At 40.1% G+C, this 9,822-nt stretch overlaps 1 pseudogene; it reads right to left on the minus strand.

Annotated features, from left to right (window-relative positions):
- Nucleotides 1–7,250: 7,250 nt before the first annotated feature.
- On the minus strand, nt 7,251–8,693 carry LOC116757125 (annotated as a pseudogene).
- Nucleotides 8,694–9,822: the final 1,129 nt, after the last annotated feature.

Genomic DNA, 9,822 nt, shown 5'->3' on the forward strand with positions numbered 1-9,822 from the left:
TGCCAGTCCACTGCCCTTTGCATTATTTCATGCTACATCTTTTATTATTTGCGCTTATTTGTAGTGAATTCCATTAGAAAGAACCCTACTATAGTGATCAACATATCTAGCTTTTATTTATAGATATGTCATTAATTAGCTGAAAGATTTTGGAAGTCACTGAACTTTATTTGTAATTACAAAATAGATCATATAAGCCAGCTGATCCAGGTTTCCTTTAAGATCTATTTCAGTTTTAAGTTCAATTCTAAATGGTTTTCATTTATAAGATGCCAAGCAAAGACTACCTTAAGTTTTGGTGAGAGGGACCAGGTGACACAAAACTTGTAAGCTACGATTCTTTCCAACTCTTTTATATATTCTTTTAAAGTAAGTATACAATATCTATCTCAACTGTGCACAGTTGAGATTATGTACACATTTGAACAAATTCAAAAATAGTCTAATAGGAGAAATCTTACAGAAATGACATTTTTGAAAAACCACTAATGTCAAATGCTTATCAGGTATTTGTTAGTTAAAATTTTTAAACAGTTTTTTATAAAGAGGTAGTGTAGGAGGTTAGTTGAAAATGCCATCTTGAACACTCAACATCATTAATTATGGTGAAATGTAAACAAAAAGCACTTTACACTCTTTACACCCATTAAGGATGGTTACAATATCAAAGACAGCAGCAAACGACAGTGAGGATGTGGAGAAATTGTAACCCTCATATGTTGCTGGTGGGAATACACACGTTACAGCTACTCTGGACAATAGTTTGGCAGTTCCTCAAAAGTTAACGTATATGACTTAGCAATTTCACTCCAGGTGTATACCCAAGGGAACTGAAAACATAGGTTCACCAAAACCTGTATATGAGGGCTTCCCTGGTGGCGCAGTGGTTGGGAGTCCGCCTGCTGATGCCGGGGACATGGGTTCGTGCCCCGGTCTGGGAAGGTCTCGCGTTCTGCGGCGCGGCTGGGCCCGTGGGCCATGGCCGCTGGGCCTGCGCGTCCGGAGCGTGTGCTCCGCGGCAGGAGAGGCCACGGCAGTGAGAGGCCCGCCTACTGCAAAAAAAAAAAAAAACCTGTATATGAATGTTTATAGCAGTATTATTCATAATAGCCAAAAGGTAGAAACAATCCAAATGTGCATTAGTGGACAAATGGAAAAAGAAAATGTGGTATATCCATACAGTGAAATATTATTCAACAATAAAATGGAATGAAGTACTGATACATGCTACAATATAGGTGAACCTTAAAAACATTATGCTATGTGAAAGAAGCCAATCACAAAAGACCACATGTTGTATGTTTCCATACATATGTAATGTCCAGAATAAGCAAATCCATAGAGAGAGCAAGTCGATTGGTGGTTGCTAGGAACTGGGTGAAGAGGAGAATTGGTAGTGGCTGCTAATGGGTATAGGATGTCTTTTTTTTTTTTTTTTTTTTTTTTTTTTTTTTTTTTTTTATGCGTTACGCGGGCCTCTCACTGTTGTGGCCTCTCCCGTTGCGGAGGACAGGCTCCGGACGCGCAGGCTCAGCGGCCATGGCTCACGGGCCCAGCCGCTCCGCGGCATGTGGGATCTTCCCAGACCGGGGCACGAACCCGTGTCCCCTGCATCGGCAGGCGGACTCTCAACCACTGCGCCACCAGGGAAGCCCTAGGATGTCTTTTTAGGGTGATGAAAATCTGGAATTAGACAGTAGTGATGATTGCACAAACTTGTGAATATACTAAAAAACATGGATTTGCATACTTTAAAAGGGTGAAATTTATAGTAAGTGATTTATATTTCAGTAATAAACATCTAAGAACTTCCCTGGCGGTCCAGTGGTTAAGACTCTGAGCTTCCAATGCAGGGGCATGGGTTCAATCCTTGGTTGAGGAACTAAGATCCCACATGCTGCGCAGAGTGGCCAAGTAATAATAATAATAAAAATAATAATAAACATCTAAAACATGATAAGGTAGGTCATCACGAAATTGTTCAAAACCAGTGATAAAGAGAAAATCTTGAGAGCAGTTTGAAGAAAAGAGACACATGACTACAGAGCAACAAATATCAGAATTTAAGCAGATATAGCATCAGAAACAATGTAAAGAGGAAGACCATAGACCAGCATCTTTAAAATAAAGAAAATACTTTTAACCGAGAATCCTATACCCAGCAAAAATCTTTGAAACGTGAAAATGTGAAGTCTTTTATAGATATACAAAAGCTGAAAGACAAGTGAGTTTTGGATAAAGGTACAGAATCAACTTAATGGAAAAAGGATAGTCTTTTCAGTAGATAGAGCTGGCAAAATTGGATATCCATATGGCAGAAATGAATTTTCATCCATACTTTGCATGATATGTACAAAGTAACTCAAAATGGATCACAGGCCTAAATGTAAATAAGACCTCAACTATAAAGCTTCTAGAACAAAACATAAGGAAAGGAGAAAATCGTCATGATTTTCTACTAAGATTTCCAAAAGCTGGATCAATAAAAGTAAAAACTGATAAATCAGTTTTTATCAAGATAAAAATAAACTCTGCTCTTAAAAATATACCCTTAGGGCTTCCTTGGTGGCGCAGTGGTTGAGAGTCCGCCTGCCGATGCAGGGGACACGGGCTCGTGCCCCGGTCTGGGAAGATCCCACATGCTGCGGAGCGGCTGGACCCGTGAGCCATGGCTGCTGGGCCTGCGCGTCTGGAGTCTGTGCTCCGCAATGGGAGAGGCCACAACAGTGAAAGTCCCGCGTACCACAAAAAAAAAAAAAAAATACCCTTAAGGGAATGAAAAGATGTACTCATTTCACGAGCCACTCCTTCTTAATTTCTTTTCCTGGTTTTTCCTTATATCTCCAGCTTCTAAGTATTGCAGTATCACAGAACTTAGTCTGTGTGCAGTCACTCTTTGATCTCACCATTTCATATTTTAAATACTATAAGCAAGTAACTCCCAGATTTGTATTTCCAGCCAGGACCTTACCCCAGACTCCAAACTTACATAGCCTTCTTTGTGCTTAACATCTGCACCTGGATATTTAATTAGGGTCTTCAACGTAATAAGTAACAAACAAACCTACTGATTTTTTTAAAAATATATTTATTTTATTCATTATTTATTTTTGGCTGTGTCAGATCTTAGTTGTGGTGTGCTGGATCTTTGTTGAGGCATGCAAGATATCTTCGTTGCACTGCTCAGGTTTCTCTCTAGTTGCGGCGTTCGGACTCCTCTCTAGTTGTGGTGTGCAGGTTTTCTCTCTCTAGTTGCGGCGTGTGGGCTCCAGAGTGCATGGGCTCTTTAGTTGTGGCGCAGGGGCTCCAGAGTGCATGGGCCTTGTAGTTTGGGGCATGCAGGCTCTCTCGCTGAGGCTCACGAGCTCAGTAGTTGTGGCATGTGGGCTTAGTTGCCCCATAGCATGTGGGATCTTAGTTCCCTGACCAGGGATCAAACCTGCGTCCCCTGCATTGGAAGGTGGATTCTTTACCACTGGACCACCAGGGAAGTCCCAAACCAACTGATTTACACCAAACCACAACACCCTCACCCAAAGCAGCTCTTTTGCAGTCTCCCTATGTACATAAACACTAACTTTTGCCTTCTAGTTCCTGAGGACAAAAACTGTGGAGTCATCATTCACTAGAAATCTTTCTCTTATAGCACATATCAAATTCATCAACAGATCCTTTACCTCTACCTTTAACATTTATAAAGAATCAGACCACTTTCTACTACTTCAATCACTACCATCAGTTCTAACCTTAGTATGATCATCCTTTGCTTAGAATTTTTAGCGATCTCCTACATGGTCTAACTTCCATTCTTTTTTCACTACAGTCTGTTCTAATACTAAAGCCAGAGAGAACTTTTTCAAAGTTAAGTCAGGCCATGTCCTTTCGTTGCTCAAAACCACACAGTGGTTTCCTCCTCAGGATAAAAATTCAACATCTTTGTATAATGGCTTCAAAAGCCCTGCAGAATATGGCACTCTCTTGACCTTATCTCTTGGTGCTCTTGACCACATCAGCCTATTTACTGTTTGTTGAACAAACTAAGCATGCTCCTGTCACAGGACATTTGTAAATCTTGTTCCCTCTGCTTGGGAAGCTCTTCCCCCATAAGACTACATGCGTTATTCCCTCACTTTTAAAAAGTCTGTGCTCAGATGTCTTATCAGGAGGCCCTTTTTCACCTTTCCTAGAACTTCTTGTACATCTTGCTTTCCCTACTTTTTTCCATAAGACATGTCAAAATTATATATAGCAGGAATGTGCAAACTATGGCCATTGGATAAATCTTAGCTACCACCTGTTTTTGCATATAAAGTTTTCTTGGAACAGAACTATGCTCACTTTTTTATCTGTTGCCTATGGCTGGTTTTTCACTACAATGACAAAGTTGAGTAATCGCAATAGAGACATGAGACCTCTAAAGCCTAAAACATTTACTATTTGGCCATTTACAGAAGAAGGTTGCTGACCCTGATATGCACTATGTGTTTGCTTGTGTTTATTGCCTGTCTCTCCCCACGAGAAAGTAAGTCCTATGAAGGCAGTTACTTTTTTCACTGCTGCATCCTTAGCACCTAGAATAGTATCTGGCACATAATAGGTATTCAATAAGTATTTCAGGAACAATTAAATGACAATTAAAGAGAATACATGATATGGTCTAGTGATTAAAGGATATATTAAAGGATTTTAGGCTTTAAAGACAAAAATTCTTCTAGATTATAAGCTTTGTTATTATGTATCATTATTATCTAAAAATAAATACACTTTTTTTTTCAATTAAGCATGTTTGCAATTAAGAAAAGAGACTCCTGAAAAAAAAAAAAAAAAAAAAAAAAAAAAAGAAAAGAGACTCCTGTGTAGGGGGAATTCCCTGGTGGCCTAGTGATTAGGATTCCGGGCTTTCACTGCAGTGGCCTGGGTTCAGTCCCTGGTCGGGGAACTGAGATCCCGCAAGCCACGCATGTGGCCGAAAAAAAAGACTCCTGTGTAAAGATGGTAGAAAGAAGCTACAGAATCTCCCTCCTCTGATACCTAATGATATGATCTTCAACAATTAAAAAAAAAAAAAGATAAGAACAGCAGAACCAGAAGAAAAAAAGAAAACAAAACATTTGTCAGCAGTAACCAGAAATAAGAAACAGGATAGAATCTCAATGTCATATATTTCAAAAGATGATAGCTGAGGAAAGAAAAAGATTTGCCAAAGCATGGAATGGCACCCAGCCCCATTCTCCCCAAAATCTTATCTTAATGTCAAGATTAATGATGATCTTGAGATTCATCATTGATACAACTGAAATAGTAGGGGGAGTAACTGTGTAGAGTCTCCTTACATTTTTCTTTTTCTTACTATGTGAAAGTAGAAAAAGCTGCTGAGAAGAGATGTCTGAAAGGTGAAAAGTGAGGATTAGGGATGATTTCCTGGCAGAAGCAGAGGCTTCAGGACTACTGAATTGAGGGAATGGTCTATATCCCAATGGCTGTCTCCCTATAGGAATAAGTTTGTTCCCTCCCCAAGTAGTTAGGGTGAAACGCCAGGAAAATCTCAAAGAACTGATCCCAATTCCTCCAACAAAAGCCACACATAAAAGCTGCCGCACACAAAAACAGAAATATGGATCAATGGAACAGGATAGAAAGCCCGGGGATAAACCCACGCACACATGGTCACCTCATTTTTGATAAAGGAGGCAAGAATATACAATGGAGAAAAGACAGCCTGTTCAATAAGTGGTGCTGGGAAAACTGGACACCTACATGTACAAGAATGAAATTAGAACACTGCCTAACACCATACACAAAAATAAAGTCAAAATGGATTAGAGACCTAAATGTAAGGCCAGACACTATAAAACTCTTAGAGGAAAACATAGGCAGAACACTCTATGACATAAATCACAGCAAGATCCTTTTTGACCCACCTCCTAGAGAAATGGAAATTAAAACAAAAATAAACAAATGGGACCTAATGAAACAGAGGCTTTTGCACAGCAAAGGAAACCATAAACAAGATGAAAAGACAGCCCTCAGAATGGAAGAAAATATTTGCAAATGAAGCAACTGACAGAGGATTAACCTCCAAAATTTACAAGCCGCTCATGCAGCTCAATATCAAAAAATCAAACAACCCAATCCAAAAATGGGCTGAAGACCTACATAGACACTTCTCCAAAGAAGATATACAGATTGCCAACAGACACATGAAAGGATGCTCAACATCACTAATCACTGGAGAAATGCAAATCAAAACTGCAATGAGGTATCACCTTACACCAGTCAGAATGGTCATCATCAAAAAATCTACAAACAACAAATGCTGGAGAGGGTGTGGAGAAGAGGGAACCCTCCTGCACTGTTGGTGAGAATGTAAATTGATACAGCCACTGTGGAGAACAATATGGAGGTTCCTTAAAAAACTAAAAATAGAAGTACCATATGACTCAACAATCCCACGACTGGGCATATACCCTGAGAAAACTGTAATTCAAAAAGAGTCATGTACCACAATGTTCATTGCAGCTCTATTTACAATAACCAGGACATGGAAGCAACCTAAGTGTCCATCGACAGATGAATGGATAAAGAAGATGTGGCACATATATACAGTGGAATATTACTCAGCCATAAAAAGTAACGAAATTGAGCTATTTGTAGTGAGGTGGATGGACCTAGAGTCTGCTATACAGAGTGAAGTAAGTCAGAAAGAGTAAAACAAATACTGTATGCTAACACATATATATGGAATCTAAAAAAAAAAAAAAAAGGTTCTGAAGAACCTAGGGGCAGGACAGGAATAAAGACACAGACATAGAGAATGGACTTGAGGATATGGGGAGGAGGAAGGGTAAGCTGGGATGAAGTTAGAGAGTGGCATGGACATATATACACTACCAAATGTAAAATAGATAGCTAGTGGGAAGCGACCACATAGCAGGGAGATCAGCTGGTGCTTTGTGACCACCTAGAGGGCTGGGATAGGGAGGGTGGGAGGGAGACTCAAGAGGGAGGAGATATGGGGATATATGTATATGTATAGCTGATTCACTTTGTTATAAAGGAGAAACTAACACACCATTGTAAAGCAATTATACTCCAATAAAGATGTTAAAAAAAAAAGCTGCCACAAAAGCTCGTCTCTTCTTATTCTTTGGCCATACAAAAAAATTCACAGTACATAAGTTTCTTTTTTGACATTTTTAAAGATTCAACTTATATTGTCTTTTTTTTTTTTTTTTTTGATGTCTGATCTTATCTATTTGTTACTCTTAGAACATCTCACTTTTGACTGGACTCAGAAGTAGAAGCTCTCAGAGAGGACAGCCTCCGTTTCTTCGGAGTCTCTTCCTGGTGTTTTTCTTTGGCCTCCTTCATTCTCTTGGCCAAAAGTTTAGCATATTCTGCAGCCTCTTATTTTTCTTAGTTCGCCGTTTCTTCAGAGCAATACGCCGACGTTTGTGTTGCAGAACACATGGAGTAACAAGACACTGCACCTTGGGTGTTTTGGTCCTAGGTTTCTTACCTTCTTTTTTTAGGGGCTTTTTCACACCATACTGGCGGACATCATCTTCTTTAGGGAGTCTGAAAAGCTTGCGGATTCTGCGAGCTCTTTTGGGCCCCAGGTGATGAGGCACAGTAGTATCAGCGAGTCCAGGAATATCCTTCTCCCCGTTTTTTACGATGACCAAATTGAGAACGCTCAATTTGGCATCCACAATGCAACCCCACACAGATGTGTGCTTTCTTTCTCCAGTCCTCCTTGGTCTGTAACAGGAATGCCCCTTACTCAGTAGCAGGCAGACTCGGCCATGTCCAGAAATGGGCGGAAGACCTAAATAGACATTTCTCCAAAGAAGATATACAGATTGCCAGCAAACACATGAAAGGATGCTCAACATCACTAATCACTGGAGAAATGCAAATCAAAACTACATGGGTCAAGACACCCTGCTTCATGAGGAAACCCTGTTTGTCGTTCCCACCACTGATTCGGACCACATAACCCTTCCATTCTTCACCCAGAGCGTCAGCAGCAACTTCTGTAGCCATACGCTTCTCATAAAAGGTACAAAGTTTTCATTCATCGTCCACTTCAATGAGTTTCTGGCAGCCAGTGGCTGGAAGAGAGATGTTCAGCCTCATTCTGAAGCAGCCGACCGCCTCCAAGGCGCCAAGAAGAAGAGCTCAACTTATAGTATCTTATTTCCAGGTGATTTCTATCATTTGATTTGCCTCTGAGAGGATAATTTTTTTTTTTTTTGAGAGGATAATTTTTTTTTCTCTCTCTCCAATTGCCTCTCTTCAGTCAAGAATGGGAAAGAGAGAGAAAGGTTGTATATATATGGGGGGAGAGAGAGAAGTAATAAAAAGTAATTTTAATGCACTTGGGCTACGATCTGTGTAGCAAGCGGGATCTTAGTTCCCCAACCAGGGATGAACCCATGCTCCCTGCAGTGGAAGCACGGATCCTAACCCCTGGACCACCAGGGAATTCCCTGGGCTGGGGTATTTTAAAGCCATTGACTCTGTTTTAAACAAAACATGTTGACTTTTTTTGGGTAAACTATTCTGGTAAAACAGTAAAAGCTTCCCAGAATAAGCACAAAATAACACTTTCCAGTATTTTTGTCTCTAAAGGTGGAAAAGACACTAAAACTAAGGAAGTATTAATTCAGTGTTGCACTTCTCAGAGCAAAAGTAGATATAAAACCATACAGTTGCCAAGTTTATTAAACCTGCAGCAAAATAATAAACATTATGTCTGGCAAGAACTCAGGATCAACTATTGGCAGAATTCCTTTAATGTGATACTTTTGGACATTGTAATATCAATGATGTAATAAGAAAGCATAGTTACTCTACCTACTCTTTTCTTAATATAAATTTATTTATTTATTTTTGGCTGTGTTGGGTCTTCGTTTCTGTGCGTGGGCTTTCTCTAGTTGCGACGAGCGGGGGCCACTGTTCATGGCGGTGCGCGGGCCTCTCACTGTCGCGGCCTTCTCTTGTTGCGGAGTACAGGCTCCAGACGCACAGTTTCAGTAGCTGTGGCGCACGGGCCTAGTTGCTCCGTGGCATGTGGGATCTTCCCAGACCAGGACTGGAACCCGTGTCTCCTGCATTGGCAGGCAGATTCTCAACCACGGCACCACCAGGGAAGCCCTCTACCTACTCTTAACATGTGCATGCTAACAGATACTTTACAGTTGGGCGAAACCTTCTATGTAAAGAGCATACATGGATGTTTTACTGTTTATGAGGGAAAAGTGCTTGACAGCTTCTTGTTTGTTTTTCTTTTTAATCACTGAAAATCCATGCTTAAAGGGGAAGAAATTTTTAAATTTTGGCTTGTGGTTATTTTTTGAACCAAAAAATTTTCTGGAAAAGGTTTGTTGGATTCAGTATTGACAGAGTACAAGCAGAGAACAGGAACAACATCTCTACACTAGTTAAAGAGTTGACACTTGAATATTATTTCTCATAGTGCATTATTGCCAGAGCACAATTGTCTGTAAACAATATGGACTTTGATCTTGATTCAGTTTTTAAAGGAAATCATGAGAATTGTGCCTATGATTGAATTTTGGTCCTTGAGTATATATTCTTCAAAATGCTGTGAAAAAAAATGAGCAGTGAATAGAAAACTCTTGTTTTCCACCTTGAAACAGGTTGGCTGTCAAGAGGGAAGTTAGTCATATGAATTTTTGAAATCAGGTATGATATAAAAATATTTTTTCATGGGAATTCTCTGGCAGTCCAGTGGTTAGGACTCAGCACTTTACTGCTGGGGTCCCGGTTCAATCTCTAGTCAGGGAACTACGATCC

The sequence above is a fragment of the Phocoena sinus genome, chromosome 7, assembly GCF_008692025.1.
Source record: "Phocoena sinus isolate mPhoSin1 chromosome 7, mPhoSin1.pri, whole genome shotgun sequence".
In the NCBI taxonomy this organism is placed as follows: Eukaryota; Metazoa; Chordata; class Mammalia; order Artiodactyla; family Phocoenidae; genus Phocoena; species Phocoena sinus.